Raw genomic sequence first — 26,033 nt, 5'->3', positions numbered from 1 at the left:
CCAAAATTATGTATGTACCTAACACTAGTGAGTTGTCTCCTGCAGACAATTGTTTTAATTTATGTTTCTGGATCATGAACCTTGAACTGAGGGCCTAGCCACTGACACTTACCAGTAGGGATCATGGGTAGCACCCTACCATGTGGAGCCAAGGACCCCCTTGCAACAGAGTGTTACAGTCTAGTCATGTAGTAGCTGAGGTCTGTCATCCTGCCTACTCAGGAAACTGAGATCTGACGATCTGGGTTCAAAACTATCCCAGACACAAAAGGTCCCATGAGACTATTATCTCCTATTCACCACTTAGAAACTTGAAGTGGAAGCTAGTTGCTGCTGACTTGTGCCTGTCATCCTAGGTACTCAGGATGCTGAGAGCTGAGGATCACGGTCCAAAGCCAGCCTGGGCAGGAAATTCCTTGAGACGCTTCTCTCCAGTGACCCACCAAAAACCTGAATGTGTGCTGTTGCTTAAGTGGTAGAGCAATTGGCTTTCGCTAAAGAGCTCAAGGATAACACCCAGGCCTAGATTTAAATTCGTCCAATTTCCAACAAAGGAAAGAAACCTGAAGTAGATTGCTGGGAATGTGTCTTAGGAGTACAGTGCTTTGCATGTGTGAATCCCTGGGTTTGATTTCTTAGTACTACATCTCTAGAAAAAAGCCTGAAGTGGCTGTGTGCCTCAAGTGGTAGAGTGCTATCCTTGTACAGGAGAAACTCAGGGACAGTGTTCAGGTCCTGAGTTGAAGCTCCAGGACAAGTATATGAACACACATATATGCACACAAACATACACACACAGATACCAGAAGTAAAGCTGTGACACCAAATGATAAAGAACTGAGCTTCTGCAATGAGTTCATAGTCAGTACCCAGGTACTGTGTTCAACCCTGAAACACAGCCATCCAGGGTCCAACTAGGAGAGGTCAAAATTTCAAAATCTGATGAGTTTCACCAGCCCTAGATGACAGGAAGCACAGTGATATTACACATGTGCTTTGATTTAGCAAGCTTCTGAAACGCAGGGAGGATCATTGCCAATAATGAATCATTTCATTAGGTTCAGCTCCCTAGTTGTCTGTCAGAAGGACCCTTGAATTAATTGTAGCAGGTTATTTCAACACTGGAACATAGTCTAACAAAGACAGGATAATTGCAGGGAACTTGGCCACGGGAGGTGCACAAATGAAGTCTTCCTGTCACAAAAGAGCTCTCTGAAGAGAGATAGGTTGAGGTACATAGAGGCCTTTTTCTCCTGGCCTTCAGAGCCCACACACACTCCTCACTAATTGGCCTAGAAGGAGTTTTTTTACTCACTCAGTTGTACAGGAGTGAGGTCTGTTCCAACAATGAGGAAGACTTCTTCCAGCAGTCCCTGATGTGGAGAAAACCTCAGGCTACAATGGGAACAGTGAGAGGAGCCCTGGAAGATGCACTGTCTTGAAAACTCTCTCTGTTCTATGAAATCATTCTATTCAAAGTAAATTTCCTAGCTGGATACCTTTCATCATAGGAACTCTAGACCTTCACCAATAGAAATACGTGCATACATACAGGGAGTGACATGTTGTTACTGGCTTTTTTTATTGGAAGGTTCGGGGGTTTTACTATGGGCCCAGGCAATGTTCCTGAGCTCCATTTGCTCAAGGGTAGTGCTTTGCCCTTGAGTCATAGCCCCATTCATAGGAATTTTTTATTCCTGTAATCCCTCAGAAATAAGAGTGTGATGGGATTTCCTGTCCTGGCTGAATTCAAACTGGCATTCTCTACCTCTCAGCCTCCTGAAGATATAGGATTACCGGTAGGATTCACTGACACTTTGCTTTCTTTTCTTCTCATTCTTTTCTTTCATCTTGACAATCTGAAATCTTCACAGTGTCATTCCAATGGTTTGCATTTTGAAGTAAAATACCTAGGCCTGGAGTTGAAGTGCCTGGACTGACACCTACAAATGGAGGGAGACCTTGAGAAATCATTCCTATCCATGGGAATGCCTAATGGAATGTTATAAAAGTAACAATTAAATTTGCAGTTAGTTCATGATTGTCTTATAGAATGCCACACAAAAAGTATTGTCTTCCATTCTAGCACCATGGTATGATTCTCCCAATTAAGGAATACTGCCTACTTTTACATTAATGCTTTAATAAGTACCCAACCATGATACTTCATTTCATTCAAAGGAGGCATAATTTAATAACTAATAATCCATAATATATATAATTTAATATCCTCACATTTTCTCTCATATACATAGCAAACTACACATGTATCTATCTATCTATCTATCTATCCGCCACTACTATTGCTTGATCACAGATCCTCAGAAGTGGCTGGCAGTTCAGTTTGCCAAAGGCTTTTGTTTTACAACTGGCCCATTCATGATTTGTGCATTGTGGGCTGTGAGGCTAAATCCCAGCATGGCCAAAAGGTTATATGGGAGTCAGAAGCCAATTTTGACCCATTTTTTTCCTTCTCTGTGAAAGTCCTGGGTCTCTGTATGATGTATAATCTGTATGCAAATAAATTCATAAGATGTAATAAATGAAATAAATTTTATATATGTGATAATACTAAATAAAATAATTAAAAAATAAATAAGGGTAATAAATGTCATATGGAGTAAACTAAACACATGTATGTAAATAGATCTCATGTATGAATATTATTTTTTCCAGTACTGGGGCTTGAATTCAGTCCCTGGAAACTGGTCTGAAATTCTTGTCTTCAACGATGGTGGGTTTCCCCTCCCCCACAGTGCCAGAGAGATAATCAGACCCTGAGTTGACATCCCAGGCCTGTCAGAAAAATGGTGCAAATTCCAAGCCACGGTCTTAAATTTTTTTTGACTAGGAACATGCACTGTCTTGAAAGCACTCTCTGTGCTATGACATCATTCTATTCAAAGCAAATTTGTTAGCTGGGTGCTATTGTTCATAGCGACTATGGATGTTCACTGATAGAAACACATGCATATATACACAGACACATGCAATTACTGGCTTTTTTTTAGTGCAGATCCTGAGGCTTGAACTATGAGACTAGAAATTGTCCCAGAGCTCCATTTACACAAGGAAGCACTTTATTGTGCCTTAATCCATGATACTTCATTAAATGGAGGCATAATTAAATGGAGGCATAATTTAATACCTAATAATTATTAGTAATATATTACATGTAATTTAATAATATATAGACATATTTAAATGTACAGTGGAATATACATATACATCTCTCTCTTTCTCTCACTATATCTCTTTCTCTCACTATATATACTTATATACACGTATTTGCAGCACATCTATCTATTTATATATTGGACACTCATGTGGCTAGAACTCAGGTCCTGAGAACTGCCTGGCATTGAATTTATTTGAGGCTGCTGTCCTTAAACTGACCCCTTGATGATTTAGACATTCCAGGCCCTGAATTCAAATCCCAGGAGTGCTGAAGTCAATAGGTGGAGTAAGATGCCAATGTTGACCTGATTTCCTTTCTGTGGAAATATTGTGCCCAGATACAATATGTAATATCTATGCAAATACATGTATATGATAGATATTATACATGTATATAAATATTATTTTTTGCCATTTCTAGGGCTGGAATTAACACACTGGTAAATGCTCCGGATTTTTTTTTCTTCTAGGAGGTTAGCTTTCATTTCACCCAGAACACAATAGTGTTACGTAGTCCCTGAGTTCAAATTCCAGGTATGGCAGATAAAATGGCCCAAACTCCTAGCTAAGACCTTAACTTTTTTTGGAGGGCAGGCACGGAGCTTGACCTCAGGTCACCACAACTCTACCTCAGCCTTGATTACCCTAGGCTGGGGTGCAGCTTTTACACCTAAAGATGATCCAGGGATCCTACGACCCGAGTTCAACTCCCAGCTCTGTCAAAAAAAATAAAGCAAGCAAGATGGAGGAGAAAAAACCAGAAAGTTTTAGACAATAGTTTTACCTTTGTTTCCTTTGCACGGTGACCATCCTGGCTCTCAATGCCTCGGCTTGAAAATTGTACATGTCCTTGCATGGCCGAAGGCTGGTGGGCTGTTAGTGAAGCCTGAGCCCAACCAAGACACCTAGGCCCTCAGTTTGATCCTGGGACTTTCACCTACTCGTTCCTATCTATAAGAACAATGATAGAATCTTTGTAATGTACCAATTGAACTACTAATTAGCTAGTCATTGTAGTATAAGATTGTACACAATAAATATAGGTCATTGATTAATTTAATTAATACTTTATTAAGTCTCCTACCGTGATTAATTAATGGAGGCATAATTTTAGACCAAATAATTCATAGTAATAGAATATATAAAAATAAGATATAGGTCATCATTCTTTGTATAGAGTTATACACTAGAATCTACATAAATGTCTATCTGTCTCTCTATATAACTTTATTTATAGATTCATATACATATGTAAATACATACACACACGCTTCAATCTACACATCTATCTGTTTATATATTGGCCACTCCTAGGGTTTCATCTCTGGTCCTCAAATTTGCTCAACAACATCACTTGCATCAGACTGGTGGGCTAACATTGACCCATTCATGAAGTGGGCCTTCTAGGCCCAGTGTTCAAATCAAAGAACTGCCAAAAACTTAATCCTGTTGGAAGAAGGCAAGTGTCCCACTTGTTTTCCTTATCAGTGAATGTCCTGGGTCTCAGGAATGATGTATAATGCATAGGCAAATCTATGTTCTGTGTAATAGGATGTAAAAAATGTTATACATGTAATCATACTCTCTAAAATATATAATGAATGAATAAAAAACAAAATAAAATGAATAACTACACTAACTGCAATATGCAGTAAATATGTGTATGTAAGTATAAATCATGTATTTAAAATGTATACAAATATTATTTTGCAAGTGCTAGGAACAGGCCTGTCTTTCTTATCTTCCAGCACTGTGAGCTTTCCCTTCCCCCACAGTACTGCAGATTTACCCAGACCCTGAGTTCAAATCCCAGGCCCGGCAGAAAAAAATGGTGTGAATACAACTCCAAGTAGCCTAATAATTGCTAAATATTTTTAATGTATATATGTACGTATGCATGTATGTATTACGTATTTTTATTTTGCCAAGCACAGGGCTTGAACTCAGGGCATGGCAACTCTTCTCATCTTTGATCACTCTAGCCTGGGTTGCAGCCACTGGACTCACAGCCGAACCTTGGTTCCTGGGCCTCAAAGGCTGACAGGAAAAATAAATAAATGAAAAGACACAGAAAAAAAACCCAGTAACTTGCAGATGGCTGCCAGTTTTACATTTGTTTTATTTTCAAGGTGACCATCCTGGGTCTAAATGACAGGGCTGAAAAGTGTTGGTAACCTGGCATTGCTGAATGCTTCCAGGGAAGCCATGGGCCAACATGACAACATAGGCCCTGTGTTTGAAGCTGGGTCCTGACCCCTACCAATGAAGGGAGATCCTAAGATTCTCGTTCCTATTCATAGGAATACCGATGGAACGTTATTAATGTCAAGGCTGTATTACTTGTTCCTGAATGATACTAGCATAAAATTACAGAGTGATTTTAGCAGGCTGATGGATTTTAATGAATATTTTAACACATTAAAAGAATACTATTAATTACATGGACACAACAGTTTCAGGACAATGGTCAATATAATTAATAATTCATTAAGGATGAAAACAGTAATATTAATTACATGGAGGCATAATAAATACCCAAGAATTGGTAGGAATGTAGCCTATATAACTAAATAATATATAGACATCTCTGGTACTCTATAAAGATCTATATTTATTTGTGTACTACCATCTGCATGTCCATCTGTTCTTGTTTTGTCAACCCCTGGGGCTAAATCTCAGGTGCTGGAAACTGCTTGTTGACTCCATATGCCCCAGGCTGGCGTACTGACACACACCCATTCATGAACTGGGCCTTGTAGGCTGTGACTTCAGATGCCAGCACTAACAAAAATTGAATCATGCAGTAGATCACAGGGTGACACATGTTTTCTTTTTCTGTGAAAGTCCTGGGTGTCAGGTGTGAAGTTTCATGCATAGGCAATTCTATATCCTATGTAATAAATGTAGTAAATATTCCATGTGTTATAGCAGTCAATAAAATAAATGGTAAATGAATAAAAAAATTAAATGAATAACTACTCTAAGCACAATTTGGAGTCAACATACAGGGCTCAATCTCAGGGCCTGGGAACTGCCAGGCAGCTGAATTGGCTAGGGGCTGCTGTGCTGGCAGTCCCCCATTCATGAACTAAGCCTTCTTTGCCCTGATTTTAGATCCCAGCACTCCCAAAAATGTAATCTTGGAGTGAGAAGCTGAGCACAACACATGTTTTCCTTTTCTTTGAAAGTGCTCAGTGTCAGGTAGGATGTATAATTTGGATGCAAATCTAAATGCTATGTAATAGGATGTAATAAAGGTAGAAAACATCATAGGTAGAAGAATTACCACTACAGTAAATGATAAACAGATTGAATTAGTAGTGAATCATTCTAGGATAACATTACATGCAATAAGTGTAGGATGTGCACTAAGTTTAATTAATATTTTATTAAGCATTAACAAAATAAAAATTACAAGGTGACATAATTAAACAACTAATAATTGGGAGTAACGCATGATGCATAATTTAATAACATGTAGACATTGTTCTCATTCTATGAAATATCAAATTATATGTATGGATATATGTATATATATGATAAACAGTTATGGGATATTGAGTAATTATTAATTAATGCTTTATTAATTGTTAACTGGGACACATCATTAAATGGAGACATAATTTAATACCTAAGTATTGGTAGCAATATTATCTATAATTTAATATTATGCAGAAATCTCTTTCTGTGTATATAATATTTATATACAACAGTCTCTATCTATTTATACCTCGTTCACTCCTGAGGTTCGGTGGTTGAGTGCTTTCATATTAAGCACGAAGCCCTGGGTTCGATTCCTCAGTGCCACAAAACAGAAAACTCAGAAGTTCTGCTGTCTTTCAATCGAGTGCTAGCCTTGAGCACAAACGTTTAGGGACAGGGTAAGCTCTTACTCAAGCCCCAGGTATGATGCCAAAAAAAGGTAGGATATTCTATAGAAGGACAGAACTTCAAATACCTCATTACAGATCAAGCTAGAAGTCTGGTGCTGACAGCTGCCACCTAACCTGACTTAGTCACATGTAAACTGCTGCAACCCTGCTCCACGGGTTACCCATGTCATCCTGGCTTATGCCCGTTATCCTAGCTGCTCAGAGGCTTTAAAACCCAGTCCTGGCAGGAAGTCTGAGAGACACCTCAAAATGTGGCTCCAAGTGGTAGAGCTTTGAGTTCAAGCCCCATGGCTAACACCCTCTCCCCAGAAAAACACCCCACTAAACCATTAAATGTGAACTTTTATGGTTTGTAAATTTTCCTCAAAGAATGGTGATACTGATGAAAGTACCCTAATTCTAATGACAGCTTGTGGAATGGAGCTATGTGCTGAGTCCTCCATTGGGTGCTCCATTCTGAGTCCTGCACAGGGTGCTATGTGCTGAGTCTTTCACAGGATGCAGTGTGTTGAGTCCTGCGTTGGGTGCTGTGTGCTGAATCTTTCACAGGATGTTGTGTGCTGAGTGGTACAAAGAGTGCCATGTGCTATGTCCTTAACCGGGTGCATTCTTACATCTTGTCTATGTAAGAGCTCCACAACTTAGATGATTATACAGACAAGAATATTGAGGCTCAGATAGGCCCCCATGTCAGGGACAAAATTATGTATTACTGAAGACTCATGAGTTGTCTACAGCAGACAATGGTTTGGTTTGGTTTTTTCTTGGTGATGAATCTTGAACTCGGGGCTGAGCTCTTGGGCTCATGGCTAGCACTCCACCACGTGGAGCCATGGACCCCCTTGCAGCAGAGGCTATGGCCAAGGGGTCAGTAGGTGAAGTCTGTCATCCTGCCTTCTAGGGAAGCTGAGTTATAAAGATCTGGGTTCCAAACTATCTCAGACACAAAAGATACTATGAGAATATTATCTCCAATTCCCTACTAAGAACCTGAAGGGGAAGCTGGGTGCTTGAGCTCATGTTGGTTATCCTACCTACTCAGGAGTATGAGATCTGAGGATCATGGTTCAAAGCTAGCCTAAGCAGGAAAGTCCTTGAGAAACTTAGCACCAATGAACCACAAGAAAACCGGAAGTAGCTCTGTGGCTCAAGTGGTAGAGCACAAGACTTGAGCTGAAGGTGTCAGAGACAGAACCCACACCAAGACTTCAACTCCTTCAATTGACAACATCAACAATAAAAAAGACAGAAATAAACTAACAAAGCTGAAATAGAGGGCTGGGAATGTGCCTTAGTGGTAGAATACTTTGCATATATAAAATCGTGGGCTTCATTTCTCAGGACCATATGACTAGGACAAAGCCTGAAGTGGCTCTGTGGCTCAAGTGGGAGAGGGATATCATTGTACAAGAGAAACTAGGTACAGTCCTCAGGTCCTGAGGTCAAGCTTCAGGACTCATATATATCTGTGCACGCACACACCCACCCACCCCCACACACCCACACATACACTCACAGACCAGAAGAGATGTTGTTGCACAAAATGGGAAAGCACTGGGCTTCTGCACTGAGCTCATGGTCAGCACTCATGCCCTATGTTCAACCCCAAAACCTGGCCACCCAGGGACCAGCTAGGAGAAGTCCAAGGTTTCAAAACCTGATGAGCTTCACCAGTCCTAGATGACAGGAAGCTTTGTGATATCCAACATGTGCTTGGATTTCCCAAGCTTCCAGAAACATAGGAAAGGCATCATAGGCCCAACATTGCTTGCAATGAATCATTTCATTATGTTCAGTGCCTTAGTTGTCTGCCTGACAACTGAATTATATTGACTGATTGACTCCTGAATTATATTGAGCACTGTAACTGAACAACAGAATATAGTCTCACAAAGGCAGGATAAGTGCACAGAACTTGGCCTGCCATGAGAGGTGGCACAAATGAAGGTCTCCTGTTAAAACAGAGCACTGGGGAGAGAGATAGCTAAGGGTACAAAAAGGCCATTTTTTCCTGACCTTCAGAGCCCACTGACCCTCATCCTCACTAACTGGCCTAGATGGAGTTGTTTGTTACTTAGCTGTAAAGGAGTGAGGACTTTTGTGTGCCTGTCCAGACAATGAGAGAGACTTCCTCCAGCAGCCCTGTGATGCAGAGAAACCCTCAGGTTACACTGTGAACAGTGAGGGGAGCCCCGGAACATGCACTATCTTGAAAGAAGTCTCTCTGTTATGAACTCATTGTACTGAATACAAATTTCCTAGGTTGGTGCCATTCAGCATAGCTACTCGGGAATTTCACCAATAAGAATACAAAGACATGGAAGTACAGGCTTCTTTTGAGGGGGCAGGTCCTGGGGTGGAAATATGATCCTATTCATGGTCCCTGGGCTCCTTTTGCTCAAGGGTACTGCATTAAGCTTGAGTCCGAGCACCACTTCTGGGTATTTCTGTGATCTCTTAGAAATAACTGTGTCATGGACTTACCTACACTTGCTGGATTCAAACTAAGTTTCTCTACATCTCAGCCTCCTGAGGTCCTGGGATTACAGACAGCAGCCACTGGCACTTTATTTCTTCTCTTCTTCATTTTTTGATCTGGACAATCTGACTTCTTAACAGGGTCATTCCCAAGGTTTTAATTTATAAGCAAACTATCCAATGTTATTTATAGCTGCTTTCCCATAGAAGGATTTTCTCTCCTCATCTTCCCCTCTGGTCACAGGTTTGAGGCCAAAAGTGAGAAATGAGTGTCACAGGATTTGGGAGCAAATATCCACAGTACATGCCAGTTCTGTCACTTAGCATTGTGCTGCTGTGAATTTACTGTCTCAGGATATGAGGACTGAAAGCTGGAATGATCCTCATACAGTCTGCATTGCTCCTTTTGCCTATAAAATGATCTAATAATTATGAGTGTTTTGTGTTTCCAAGGTTGTCTAGAACACACTAGTAGAGTCTTCATGTGAAGGGTTAAAGTTTTGAGGCAGTGACCACTTGTTGCTTGTTTCTAGCAGAGCAACACGTGGTGGTAATCCAAACACCTGGTTGGTTGTGTGCCTTTATAAACCCTGCAAAACTTTAGCTCGGGGTTCTCCTCCTAGGCTCCGCTGTGTTGGAGTGTAGGATGAGACCCAAGATGCAGCCCGTTTAAATAAAACCTTAAAACAGCTGTAAAGTCTGACTCTCGATGGTCTTCTTGGCGTGGATCCTGTGACCTGGGTATAACATATTAGTGAGGGCTTGTCCGGGATCCCCCCAAAGACCCGCGAGATCTCAGACTCCAAAGGTAATACAGAGCTGTCTTTGTTAATTTGTCTTGTCCTGTCATTTGTCTGTTTTACTTTCATTTTCCTTTGTGAGGATGGCCACTCCGATTCCTAAATGGTTGTTGAGGCAGATGTGCTTGCACCACAACCCTGGAGGAACTGGGAGATTTCCAAGATCCTCTTGTGGGGCGGGGGTCCCAGCGGGCTCGATCTCAGGTACTCGGGACTGCCTGTAAGCTCAATTTGCCACAGGATGGCAGACTGACACTCACCCATTCATGAATTGGGCCTTGAAGGCTGTGAGTTCGGATGCCAGCACTCCCAAAAAATGAACCGTGTAGTAAGAACCTGATGGTGACACGTTTTCCTTTTCTGTGAAAGTCCTGGGTGTCAGGAAGGACGTGTAATACATATGCAAACCTATATCCTATGTAATCAATGTAATCACTGTTCTATGTGTCATAATAGTTAATAAAATGAGTAGTCAGTACATGAATAAAACAAAAAATAAAATACACTGAATGCAATATGGAATCACCATATGTTTAAAAATATAAATCATATATTTAAAATGTAAACATATAGTATGTTTTCTAGTGGTGGGCATCGATTTCAGGCCTAAGAAACAGACTTGAATTTCTTGAATTCAAGGAGGCAAGCTTCCCCATCCCACACAGTGCAACAGCAGGGTTACCTAGACCATGAGTTCAAATCCCAGTCCTGGCAGAAAAAAATGGCATCTCTATGCTATGTGATGCACAATTCGTAGGTAATTCATTTGGCCTCCATTTAATGAAGGTGATTGTTTAAATGCTTCATAAAGTAATAATTAATATCGACCAGTGTCCTATTATGTAATTGTGTATAATTTTATCCTCGAATCATTCAAGTACTGCCCATTTAATCATGACATACATCACATTCCTTTGGTAATCATATGAATAGGAATGAATTTCATAGGATCTCTTGCCATTTGTTGTTGGCAGAACCGGGATTCAAGCTGTGGGCTCCAGCTCCTACCACTTAAACCTGAGGATAGGGAACTCACAGGTCTGTCCAAGAACATCAGCAAAACCAGGCATCAGTGGCTCTCAGCAGTCCTACTTAAAACTTACAAGGCTGTGAAAGAAAAATCATGGTCAAAGTCACCCTAGGCAGGAAAGTCCTTGAGACTCCTGTCCAACTTGTGCCATCAAAGACAGAAGTAAAGCCATGTGGCTCCAGTGGTAGAGAGCTAGCCTTGATTAAAAACAACTCACAGATTGTGCCCAGATCCTGAGTTCAAGGTCTGGGAACAAACCGAAATACACAACAATCTGTGCAGCCATCCAGCTAAAGTGGGTCACTCTCTTGTCCCCAATTGGATTGGACAGAGTTCCATGGGAAAGGGGCTGCCTTCATTTTGACTCCACCCATTCTGCCTGCATCAGAAGATTCCAGACACACCTCTATTGTTTCATGGTTCTTTCTGACCAATGGGATACAAGAATGGTGGCCACGCCCACATTCCTTGCTGCCCAGTAGCACCTTGATTCGTTCTGTTTGTTGACACCACTACCCCCCTCCGACCCGGACTGCACCTCCCCTGTGCCCCATAGTCTGGCCCATGCCCTGCCACAAATGTGCCCCAGGGGTGGTGGTAGGGGTTGACCAGAGGATGCCACCCCCATCCCCAGCGGCTAGTGTTCAGGATACCGGGAGATGCAGGTTGGATGAGAAGTGGGTGCCAAAGATCCCCTGGCCTGGAGCAGTGGGAGCCACACAGCAGCACATCTAAGCCCTTCCACTCCCTGGTGGGAACCCAGTGGCTTTAGTCAGAGGTGGGGAGCAGCATGTCTACATATGCCTTCTGGGTTTTTTTTCCTTTGCAGAAGATAGACACCCTTGCTGTGTGAGCTCTTGTCTTCTGTGCTCAGTCAAACTAACTTTCACCTGAATACAGAGAGACTGAATACAGAGAGACAGAGAGACAGAGAGAGAGAGAGAAAGAGAAAGAGAGAAAGAGAGACAGAGACAGAGAGACAGAGAGATACAGAGACAGAGACAGAGAGACAGAGTGTGCTCAGGTGAGTGATCTGTTGGCAAATTGCAGGTGCTACATGGAGGAGTAGGAGTCTTCTGTCACCTGTCTGGATGTGTGTGTGTGTGTGTGTGTGTAGAAGTGGGTTGTAACAAGGAGGAAGTGGGTTGTAACAAGGAGGCCGAATGCTTTGGTAACTTCTACCTGTTACCTTTGGGGCATGTATGGGCTTCAAAGGTGAGAGGCTTGAAGGGGACACAGCACAGTTAAATTACAAGAACAAGGGATCTGTGTGCAATGGAGTTGTGTACTCCCTTGGGCCTGGTTGGTGGCAGTGGGAGCTTGGGAGGACCTGGGAGTGTGGCCTGCAGGGGATGGCTTCCCAGGAGGACAGAGAGCATGGCCAACTCTTAGTAAGCATATGAGTTCTGCTAGTATGGAATGCAACAGCATAGGTCAGTCTCTGGGTCTTCTCATAATGACGTCTGATGGGCGAGGCCAACCCTATTTTAAATCTTGAGCTGTGATCTTCAGATCTCAGCGTCCTGAGTACCTAGTATTATAGGCATGGGCCTCTGGCACTGGGACTCTGGTTCTTTTTGGTATATTAGGGTTTGACCTCAAGGCCTTAGGCTTGCCAGTCAAGTCTTCTACCATGCGAGTCAAGCTTTTCTGTCTTGGGCATTTCTGAGATGGAGAATTAATATATGCTCATTCTGGGCTGGATCATGGTCCTCCTATCTGTGACAGGCCTGAGCCACGAGGCCCGTTCTTCTGTAGTTGGGATGGTAGATATGTAGTGACATGCTCAGTCATTGGTTTAGATGGATTGACTCAAACTCAGTCCACGGCAGCCGATTCTTGACCAGAGGTGAATCTCTGGGTTGGGCCTCAACCATTGGACTTCAATCTCCTCATGGGACAGTTGTGAGGAAACAAGGGATTGATACAGAGGGATCTCTGGAGCAGGGAAAGGCACAGAGGGGGGGCATATGATACTGTTCTTGGCAATTCTGTGAGCATATGATATGAAGATACCCGGAAAGATGTCAGATGGTGTGTGTTATTAATGGTGCAACAGTTATGGGATTATGAAACAAAACATGGCTCTCTTTATTTATTACTCTATCCCCATGAGTAACGGGATCCTTCCCTTTGTTCAGTTTTGAAGCTGGGGAAACTGAGGCACAGAGAAGCCGGGTGACTTACTAATGACTCCCAGCTGACAGGAAGATTGGCCTGACTTCTCTGCCATGCTCCCTAGGACAATGGGTACTATTCAGTCCACTTCTTGTGGTGGGAAGTCCACTTCTTTTCAGTCATGGGGATTGAACTTTGGGCCTAGGGCAGCTCCCTGAGCTCCTCAGCTCAAAGATATCACTCTACCACTTGAATCACAGCACCACTTCCAGTTTTTTGGTGGTTCTTTGGAGATAAGAGTCTCAAAGGTGTTCCTGCCCGGGCTGGCTATAAACCACAGTCTTCATATCTCAGCCTCCATTGTACTTAGGATTATAGGCCTGAGCCACCAGCACCTGGCTTAAGTGTAATTCTGACCTTCTTTCTTTCGCTTTATCTCTCAGGAACTGATTCAATGGGTGCTGGAGGAGGTGGTCCAGCATCCCCATGTGACTGGAACCAAGGTGGAGCTCTCATTGTTGACGTAGGCTATGGGTCAGGAGCTGTCTCGCTCAGTCTGTTGTACCAGCTCCATGAGGTAAGTCCCTCTGTGATCCATTGTCCATCTAGCCTTACTGGACTCAGTACTGTGTTCAATGCTCTTTTCTAGCAAAAATTCCTGGCTTCTAGCAAAAATTCCTGGCTAAAATTATGATACACAGTTATAGAATGAAAATGTATAGGATTCTGGGAATGTGGCTTCATGGTATGGTGATTGCCTAGCATGTATGAAATACCACATAAATTGAAAAGGAAACACTGGAAGTGGTTCTGTGCCTCAAGTGGTGGAGGGTTAGCCTTGAGGAAAAAAAAAAACGCTGAAGAAAAATTCCCAAGCACCGAGTTTCAGCCCCAGGACTGCCAAAACAACAGCAACAACAACAATGAACATTTAGTTAAAAGGCAATACTTCCGAAGGCTATCTACAAATTCAATGCAATACCTATCAAAATTCCAACCTCATTCTTCAAGGAAATAGAAGAGGCAATCCAAAAATTCATATGGAACAATAAAAGACACCAAATAGCAAAAACGCTCCTCAACGGAAGAACACTGCTGGAGGAATATCAATACCAAATTTCAAATTATACTATAAAGCCATAGTAATCAAAACAGCTTGGTATTGGTATAAGAACAGACCTCAGGACCAATGGAATAGAATTGAAAACCCAGAAATGAACTTACAGACCTATAGCCATCTAATCTTCGATAAGGGAGCTAAAACAATAGAATGGAAGAAAGACAGCCTCTTCAGTAAATGGTGCTGGCAAAATTGGTTAACTACCTGTAGAAAACTAAAGCTAGATCCTTATATATCACCCTGCACCAGAATCAACTCCAAATGGATCAAAGACCTTGAAGTCAAAGCAGACACTCTGAAAACATTACAGAATAGAATAGGAGAAACCCTAGGTCTCCTTGGCTCAGGCCGAAATTTTTTGAATAGAGACCCGGAAACACAACAAATCAAATAAAGGTTGGACAAATGGAATTGCATAAAGTTGCAGAGCTTCTGCAGGACAAATGACATAGCTAGCAAGATCAATAGAAAGCCCACGGATTGGGAGAAGATCTTTACTAGCCATACAACGGACAAGGGTCTCATATCTAAAATATACTTGGAACTCAAAAAATTAAACCCCCCAACAACAAATCCTCAAAGAAACAACTGCCCAATAAATAAGTGGGCGAAAGACTTAAAGAGAAACTTCTCTGAAGAAGAAAGGAGGATGGCCAATAGACACATGAAGAAATGTTCAACATCCCTAGCCATAAAAGAAATGCAAATCAAAACAACATTGAGATATCACCTCACCCCAGTTAGAATGGCAAAAATCAAGAACTCTAACAACAACAGATGCTGGAGGGGATGTGGACAGAAAGGAACCTTACTTCATTGTTGGTGGGAATGTAAACTTGTTCAACCACTTTGGAAAACAGTATGGAGGTTCCTCAAAAGACTTCCCCTATGACCCAGCAATCCCACTTTTGGGCATTTACCCAAATGTTTACAAACAAGACCACACTAAAGCTACCAGCACAACAATGTTTATTGCAGCCTTATTTACCATAGCTAAGATATGGAACCAACCCAGATGCCCCTCAGCAGATGAATGGATCAAGAAAATGTGGTATATATATGCAATGGAATTCTATGCTGCAATCAGAAAGAATGACATTGCCCCATTTGTTAGGAAATGGAAAAACTTGGAAAAAATTATATTAAGTGAAGTAAGCCAGGCCCAAATAAACATAGGTCCCATGGTTTCCCTTATTTGCAATATCTAGTATATCTATGAGTCAAGCGGAAAAGGTCAGATAATGTGATGTCAGGAAAATGAACCCTTAGATATGTATTTTAATGTTTTTTCTTTCATGAATGTGTTTCTAATGCATTTATAAGATTATCTCTTTGTTGCTTTGTATGTTCCTCCCCCACAGTATAACCCCTGCTTTCACTATATTTGATGTCAGTATAACTTGTGGAGGAGATGGGGAAAAACCAGTTGTTTAATGATACAGGCAGACCTGTTGCAACAATGAGAAGTACAAGTTGTCACGTCAAAAACGAGTTTTACAACTTCGATGCGGGGGGGGGAAGAAGGGGGGGAAGGAGAAGGATTGGGATGGGGGGAGGGGGGAGGCTGGTAAGGGATGTGAAGGGTAAACCAAAGGAGGAGGCTGCAATGCTTGGTAAGAAATGTGCGCATTATCCTTCCCATGTAATTGTAACCCCTCTGTACAGTATATTCACAAATAAAATTAAATTAAATTTTAAAAAAAGAACACATACTTGGAATATATAATTGCTCCTTCCATACTGATACCTGACAATAGTTCCTAATACATGTACTTTACCTATGTTAGGATACTGTGTTGAAAAAAATGTTTTGTTCATTAGGTCACGGCAATTAATGCTAGGAATGTGCTTAGATGTCCGGTGAAGATTAATTCTGGAAATTCAAAGATAGCAGGCTTTTGAGTGGGGTCACTGCTAATCACAATTAGAAGGAAAGTGTAAGTGAGATTCAGAAACTATTTTGTCCAGTCATCTTACAAAAAAGGCAGAGGCTAATTAACAGTTGTGATAGAAGAGAAGGAATAACTCCAGATGGAAAGAATTAATGATCCTAACTAAGATATAGCAGAAACCGTTCTAGGGAACCATTTTTGCTTATTAAAGAACTAGTTATCAACTAGGCTTATTCCTCATTGCCTTTGGCATTCAAAATCTCCTAGGCTAGTTCTTAATCTCTGTTTGATTAATTTATCTCCTTCTATGCTGATCTTTCATACCTGATCTCCTTTGCTTTCTAAAAATCTGTCTTGCTTCATTTATCTATGAACATTTCCTAATACTAAATACACCTACAAAGATGAAAGAGGATGCTAATGTAAGAGTCTCATAGCTCATGAGTCATTTATGTAACAAAATGGAAAAGGAGGACATATTTATTGCTAACTTAATTATTCTGAAAAGCTGCAATGTCACATCATATGGTTCATATTAACATTCTTTCTCTACATAATGACATTAAGTGCACATAAATGCAAATATGAGCAGGGTGCTGGTGGCTCATGCCTGTAATCCTAGCTACTCAGGAGGTTGAGTCCAGAGGATTGTGGTTCAAATCCAGCCTGGTCAGGAAAGTCCATGAAACACTTATCTTCAATTAACCCCAGAAACACGGAAGTGGTGCTGGAGCTAAAGTGGTAGAGTGCTCAAGTTGTGCTGAAGAGCTGAGGGACAGTGCCAAGGATCAAGGTTCAATCCCCACAACCAACAAAAAATGCAAATATAGGTTTAAGTTTCCCCCAAAGGAATGATGAAGTCAATAGTAATCTTCCCAAATGATTTACTAGTGCACCTACTTTTACTGAGTTATTTGTTATGGCTTCTTTGCTAAACATATTCTCTTCTTTAAAAATTGTCAAATATTAGCTTTATAATAAACTTCATCTAGTATTTCTTGGTTCAAAAGAGAAGTCCATAGAGTTGATGTGACTTTGCTTTCTTACTTAGTTCAAAGCCAACTCAGGCAAGAGAGTCTGTCAAACACTTACCTGTAATTAAACACAAAAGAACCAGAAGTGGAGTTTTGGCTCAATCAGTGGAGTACTAGGTTTGGGCCAGGTAGGAAAGAAAGACAACTGTTTAGGGACAGGGGCCAGTCTCTAAGTTCAAGCCCCAGAACCACCACAAACTAAACAAACAAGCAAACAAAACAAACCCTGGGTATTTCTTTGGGACTCTCCTTAAAATAGTGGTGGTCTGAGAAGAGGCTGTTTTGCTGATCACACTCACTGGATCCTGCTTTTTTGGAATTCTTATTGCTATGGAAAACTCAAGACCAGACTAAAGGAATTGAAAACTGATTCCTGCAACAAGAGAATAATCTCAGGAGTGAAACATCCATCCATAAGACACTTTAAAACCTCCATGTCTTTGCTTCTTTGCAGTAGAACACTTTTAAAACAAAGTTACTTCCTTTTGTTCTATGCCTGCCTTCAAATGGCATATTGTTTCCTTTTGCAATACTCTCAACCAGAAGTTTACAGACAGGTTTTCTATGAGTAAAGGACACACTCAAAAAAGTCAGGGACAGAGTTTCCTTCCAGCCTTGGATTCTTTTCTTGTACAGTACAAAGGAACGCAATAGTTAACTTGAACTTTGTCATTTCTCTATGTTAAATTACTCTCCTGGGATCAGTTTCCACATCCAGTAACAGTTACTTCCACTTACATCCAGTAAAAATTTATGGTGCTGCTCCAGAAAAAATGAATGTTGTCTGGCTTCATTGAAATAGCACAAAGACACTTTTGGACATGAGGTAACACGTGTTTCAGAGACAAATTAGGAAAGACAAATGCAACTTAAATTGTTTATAAATACATTATTCATGAGAATATTTTGTTCAAACTTCTCATGTGCTCTGTAAATTAAGGTGAATTTTAAATGGTAAGAAGGTTCTCAGATCATTTTTTGTGAGTCTATATGCTGTGCATTAATTTCCCAACTGTACATGAGTTAACAGTAAAAGAAACAATAGCGATTATAGGAGAAAAAGAAGTTCTGTGTGTATGTATAAGTGTTCAATATAATATACAAGACTCTACAAATACAAAATGAAACAATAAAGCCAAGTCCCGTATGTAGATTTATGGGAGTGATATAGCGAAAGCATTACCCCTAAGTGGAACATGAATCATGAGGCCACTCCCTTTCTGAATCACGCTTGCTAATCCTGTAAATGTGCAAAAAGGAGAATGGAAGAATGATTCTGTTTCCAATGCAAGTCACATATGGGAGAATAGACATAACTGGAAAAAAAGAGTCTATCTTGAGGGAACAGGAATTATACTAGTAATGAACCTGGTGGCTAAGATCACATTTCTTTTTCTTTCCTTTTCTTATATTCCTTTTTATTGTTGTTGTTTTTTGTGGCACTTGAAATATGGGACAGGGCGCTGTCCCTCTGAAACGCAGCTCAAGGCTAGTGCTCTTCCACTTGAGCTACAGTGTCACTTCCAGTTTTCTGGTAATTACTGGAGAAAAGAGTCTCCAGGACTTTCCTACCTGTGCTGACATTAAAACCCAATCCTAAGATCTCACAACAACTTGGTTTATGATCACATTTCTAACAGTGTACACTCAAGATATGTAATGTATATGTTCATCTATCTTTATATGAATTCTTGAGTTAAAAATCTGGGCTACAGTTAGACTTTACACTCACAAAAGTGTTTGAAGTTTAAAAGTTGATACTCCTGGAAAAATAAAACCTAAGAATGTAATGGAGTCTTGGAAGTTCAATTTGCATCCAGCTTGGACAGTATAGGCTTTGAGACACTACCTATAATTAACCAGCCAAAGCTGGGATACCAGTCACGAGCAAGATTGCTGAATTACAGTTTTGAGTTTTTGCATACATACATACATACAAACATAAACCTACACACTTATAGGTGCACACAAAAATACACAAATGAATCAACTCTCAGAATATATAGAAAAGTTAGAAAACAATAGAAAATAGGTCCTGAGTAAGACTAGAATCAAGTGATAATTTTTAATATTAGAAAGCCTTCAAGTGAACTTTCCCCCAGAAATTGAGAATATTTCATAGGTAGGGACCAGAGATAGTAAGAGAGTCAAGCAATCATTCTTAACGGGATAGGATACATAGTGGAATGAATCAGGGAAGCCTGCAGGTGCACCTGAAATGTTCATATCCTGTGTCAAATGTTAAAACACCTTTGAAAATAGTACATAAACAGTCTGAGCAGTCAGTCTAGTGGATAAAATCATAGGAGAAGTTCAGAATTTCTAGTCTGTTTCTAGATTAAATAAACAAACCATGGCAGGGCAATGTGATACAGGCCTGGAATTCTAGCACTCAGACAAGAGATAAGAGAATGGAATTACATAACGATACCTTCCCTGGACCAGGTAGAATAATTTTGTCTCAGTAAACCAAACCAAACAACAAGAAAGGAATACACAGTTGGAAGTTTGGCCTAATTTTGTCATTATGTTTTGAGAAGTCAAGTTTCCTATTGAATGCACCTCATACATATCCTCACTTTTTTTAAAATGCTCTCATCATTACAGAACATTGGTAGATGCAAAATAGCTCATGATTCCCATCCCTCATTCTGTTGGATTCCAAATAAATGTTGAAGGATTACAAAAGCTTAAGTCTGGAGAAATAGCAAAGTTTGTTTAATGTAGGACTTTGTAGACCTTGTTAAATTAGAATTTAGATTTAAAATATATTTTTTGGATTTGTTTGTAATTTCATATTCTATAGGATACTACAAAATTCTTTTAAAGTAGAGGGATTAATTGAAAAATTCACAAATAATTCTGGCATTCTATTTGCCTAGATATTCTTTCACGACAGTTATAATTAGAACATAGTTAATAGATAATTCGCAGAGTTCATGTATACCATGTTAATATGAATAATCTAGACAGAGTTGCCCAAAATGGATGACATTAATTTATACATTTAGAAAAACCAATTTTTAAAGGTTTGGTTTAATATGTTATGATGAGAGTAATTGTGTGACATCTTCTTTCTTCTACCAATATGTACCACAGGAAGCCATATCCTTATTTACGTGCCTCTGTATACATAGAGAGAAATGCTTGGTTTGGGTTTTTTTTTCAATTTTTTTATTGATTCATCCTAGAACTTGAACTCTTGGCATGGACAGGGACTCTGATCCTGTTTATGCTCAAGGCTCAAGCCCTACCACTTCAACCTCAGTGCCGCTTGAGTCTTGCTTTTGCAGAGAAGTTTTTTGGAGATAAGATTCTAAAAAACCTTCCTTCCTGGGAAAGCTTTGAATCATAATTTTCCTATCTTAGCATACTGAATATCTATGATAGTTCAAAAAGTCTAAATATAAATAATATTTGCAAGTGTTCTGATTTCAAGAATACCAGTGGAGGAAAAATGAGGCAGACTCAGTTTATTGTGGTGTTCTTTTCAGAACAAGGAGGGTGTCACATTAGCAGAGGTGTAGTATTTTTTCAAAATAGAGATAAGGTATTCATGATGTGAATTAAGGACTTTTAAGGGGTCCCTTACAAGTTGGAAACTGTTGGGCTAGGATGACTTTATGGCATAAATCTTGGGATTGATGGTCATAGACATAATAGCTTACTCATAAACAATTGCTTACTCTTGAAGAATTAATTATCACACATGCTTCATAGTTTTATCCTCTACAAGAATGTGGCTATTTTTCTGTTTACTTCTCAATCTGTAACACCCCATTGGAAACTGCATCTATTGCAGAATTACATAACATGCAAACAGGTACTGTTTTGAATCTCTTAGGAATGTTGAGAATTTAAAAATGAGTAGTTGTTAGTCATAGGAATTTTGAAGAACACATATATTCTGTCCTCTTAAAAACTTACTTACTTTTAAAATAATGGGTTTCCATAATATTAAACTGGGTCCGGTCGTGGGGCCTGAACTCTGGGCATGGGCGCTGTCCCTAAGCTCTTCAGCTCAAGGCTAGTGTTCTACCACTTCCGGCTTTTTTCTTTTTGCTTATGTGGTGCTGAGAAATCGAACCCAAGGCCTCAGGCATGCAAGGCAAGCGCATTACCACTGAGCCATCTTCCCAGACCCTGTTTTCTGTTTTAGAATGAGAAAGTACTAAATTTATTCTTTTTTGAAAAATTTGGCAAGTATATTGTGAAAATAGTGTCTAGTTGGATAACATTCAAGTTGATGAACCACTAATATATAAGGGGTAATTAATTCAAATTAGAAGCCAATAGTATTGATTTTTAAAATGTTACTACATAAAGAATAATATTTACTGTGCCATTACAGTAAAATTACATTTTATGCAGCTTATTTTTTCAATTTTATTATCAAATTGATGTACAGTGACTTTACAGTAATTGTAAGGTAGTGAATAAAAAATATTTCAAACTTTTTATCCCTCCCTCATTTTTCTCACAGTTTTCCTTCATCCCTTCACTCCTCACAAGTTGTAAAGTACATTTCCAACATATTGTCTTGTGAGTATTGCTATTGCATTGGTTTGCCTTTTGTCCTTTGTCTCACCATTATGCTCACCATTGTCTCATCTTACAGCAGGGATAAACCATAGGGGAAAACCCCAGAGAAAACAGAAATCACATAGTTCATCAAAAACAACAACCACAAATGAAAAAAACTGGTTCCATATCTTGGAATACATTTTGCTTAGCATCAGCTAATATGGTTACATATATGCATAACAAAGCCACTGGAAAATAATAGCTGCATGGATACTATATCATGAAAACAGCATGTTAACATTTTGATGGTAAAGGTGGAATTAGGATTGGTGAATTTACGGTTCTGATAAAGGATTTTCAACAGTTTTAAATTTATGACAGGTAAAATTTAATAGTTCAAAATTTTTAATAACTTAGCCTATTAAGAAAATTTAAAATTGCCTTGAAGAATAGGCTTTCATGCAAAGAAATCCAAGGAGCCTTAGTAGAGAGGGAGCAATGTGGATGAAGATGGCTCTTTTTCAAACTAAAAAAACAAACCTCAGAAACCTTGCTGTAAATCCTGTAGGTTCCCTTGGAATTGTCCTTACCCAGGAACTATATTCTCACTCTTTGAAAGAAGGTTGTATTGGAATTTAAATTAAAAGTTCTTTAAAAATTAAGGCATCAAGATTTGTGAATTTACCTTTAATTACCAAACAGTAATTCTCTGAAAAAGATAATTTGAGTCAAAATATTTAGGGAGAAAGTGCCCTCCACAATGAAAGAATGTGTTGGGATTACACATTTCTGTTTGTAACACTTTCCACAATATCTTTGGACGTGAAGCAGTGAAACACAGAAAAAAATTTGATTGGATACTTCAAACCAATGATTTCACATTTCTAAGTGGCTCACAAAAAATAATATTCTTATTAATATGAGGTAGTGAAGACTTCTTTTATTACATATGCCAAAAAGTTCAGAAAAGAATTGAGCAAATGGAACAAATAATAATAAAAGTTTTCTTAGAAGCCTTAGCTAAGAGTATTGACTTCAGCAGTGAAGGGAGGCCAAAACTTTTTGATGTAAATTGTGTTAGTATTTTTACTCCCTAAAGTGATTTTACAGAGCCCATTTGGCTCACTGCAATGCAGAACTGATTGAATGAAGACATGAAAATACATTCCACATCCAAATGAGGCAACTTGAAGAGTTTTAAAAGAGAAGTAATGAAGATGTAGCAGTGGTGGAGCCCATATGGTCCTTCAGCTTCACTAGACTGGAAGCCAAGAAGCTGTGATTAATTGGAACTCTGGCAAGACTAAGAGTAGGACATAGAAGTAGGACATAGAAGCATTTTCCTTTTGTAACAGACACTTTCTTCCAAGGTATGGGTGATTTAACTCTATTCTCCTCCATACATCTTGGTGAACAAATGCAAGACCAAGAGAAAAATAATCTATTAAAATAATTTTGCATAGGATAACTTCACTGTTCCTGATATGGTATCTAAGGAGAATCTGAAGAGAGAAGATAAAAAGTGCAGTATTTTTTGGTTTCCTCTAAGCAGCTTCTTAGTAAAATATCTCTTTGAGGTTAGACAATTCTGATTGAACCAACAAGTGATGGAGTACTTATTTTTGTGGGCACAAGAAGTCTTTCAAGGTAAAAGAAAAAAAGAAAAAAATATATAGCCAAATATTTGTGATCACAGCCTCTTGGACTGTTTTCTGGAGACAAAGTTTTACATTAGATTTCTCCTTATTAACATAGATGTTGTTTCATGGCAACCAAATACAAGAGGGAAGTTTTATGGACTCACTTGGCCAATTAAACAGCATGAAAGAAGAAAATGGCAAATAATATTTAATGAAATTACTTTGACCAATTACTTTTGTAGTGAAGAGAGATTAGAGAATGATTCAAAATCAATTGACTTAAAAGTATGAAGAAAGAGTAGTGAAGAGAGATTGTTTTCTCTCCAGTGGAGTAATGGGTTCTTGATCTTGTTTCTTCCATTCTACCTCACAAGCTACCAAGTGTGTCTCAGGACTGGATTATCCAATTCAGACAGAAAACTCGTAGAAGTAAGATACTGTATGCAGCACATGTAGGTGATTTATAACCTTAGACAATCTATTTAATTCTTTTCAAAATTCTCCCCTATCACAAACTTCCCTCTTTGAACAGCTTTGTTTGCTTTTCCCAAGACTGCCCTTCAATAACTGATTAAAATTTTTTATTGTATTTGTGTTAACTGATTAAAATTTTGAGTGGTCATATTCACACTCTCTAGAGATTGCTGTTTGGTTGTGATTTTTGTGTGTTTTTGTTTCTAGTTGTGTTTTTAAACTGAATTTTAAAAGTTTGTGCAATTGTGCTAAAATTAAATATTTCCATCTAATTGTCCCATGCTCCTAGATCAGAGTCACTACTTCTATCATTCTCAACCAACCCTTTCTCCAAGATTTATTTCCAATTTACCACTTCTTTCATCATATGTGTACATTCAGTATTGTAGCTGTATTTGCTCCTTGTTCATTTTTCATTCATTCTATGTCTTTACTATAATTCCTCTTTGGTTTCAACTTCCTGACAGTCATTCTGTTAAACTGTCTATTAATACTTTGAAAGGTTTATATACATTCCATGGAGTTTCAATCTTGCATATTCTTGAAATGATGTCAGCTCATATTTCCATAATTCATTCATCTGCAGCAACAATTTGCAAGACTGGAGATGGGAAGCACCTAAACATGATTTTTCCTCAACCGTTTGAAAGATTAATCTTTAGTCAAAAAGAAAGTTAAAAAATGGCTTAGAATGTATTCCTAACTATGCATTTTTATAAATGGCTTTGTACAATGCTGTGATTCTTTTATTTTACATGGAATAATATTTTCTACTACCTATAAGTTTTGGAAAAAGAAGAAAATTAAAATTTATTCCTAGATAGGAATATGATAGAAATAGAAGACAGATATTATGTTTGTCATATCTCTGATTAGTACCCATATTCAAGACTTAAAGTCATATTTCTTACTATGTTAGACAGAGGGAAAACATAAAATAACATATGATAAGGCAACTATTTGTGATTGTTTAAAATGTACCTTATTAAATGATGAAATTTATTAGCTAACGTTTGGGTTTGAAATTTAGGAGGCTGACATATTAAACACATTTCTGAAAGGCCCATACTGAAAAACACAAATTGTGGGTGGTACTATTTCTACACTTTAATGAATGGTTGAACATGTTTGGCATTAGTGGTGTGTAAATAATTCAACTCTATTGTAACTTGCTCCCTACACTTGAAAAAATTGTAATGTCACTAAGTATCATCAACTTGTCAAATGTTATTTTGGAGAAAGTGATTTTAAAAAGTTTATTTGAAAAGGAATATGCTTTCAGGAGATGAAATGTAGATTATCATTGGTTTGAGAGTGCATTTTTATACCACAGAACCATGTTGTACTGAAGTCCCATTGTTTTGAAGCACTCCTTAGTGCTTCAAATGTTTTTTCTGAATTACATTTGACCTCTAAGTCAAGTTTTGGGCTTTGGTAGACCAATTATATATCTCTCCTTCTAGGAACTATTTTTTGGCCCACTTATGTTGGAATAAAATCTTTCGTTAATCATAGGTGAGGGGTATTAAAAATAATCTTATGACACTTTGTGAACTTGGTCACTCATATGGGCTGGTCATTTGAAAGTTGAATGTTAGAATTACAGTACTTTCTCTCAAATTTTGTGATCTCATCCTTAATTTTAAGTTGTCTTGCATTTCACAATTGCTTACTGCTAATTCCTGCATCTCAAGGAATTGGGGCCCTGAAATGTAGTAAATTCGAAATTGAGTTGGGTCTTCAATTACCTTGTGTTGATATGTTGCATGGGCCTTGGTGAAAAGTCTTGCCCCTGTTATCTGATGATGCAGGTAACTGGGCCTTGGGATCCTAGGACCCATGGGTACTGCAGA

This window comes from Dipodomys ordii, unplaced genomic scaffold (genome assembly GCF_000151885.1).
Source record: "Dipodomys ordii isolate 6190 unplaced genomic scaffold, Dord_2.0 Scaffold1000002382, whole genome shotgun sequence".
NCBI lineage: Eukaryota > Metazoa > Chordata > Mammalia > Rodentia > Heteromyidae > Dipodomys > Dipodomys ordii.
This window is presented reverse-complemented; position numbering follows the sequence as displayed.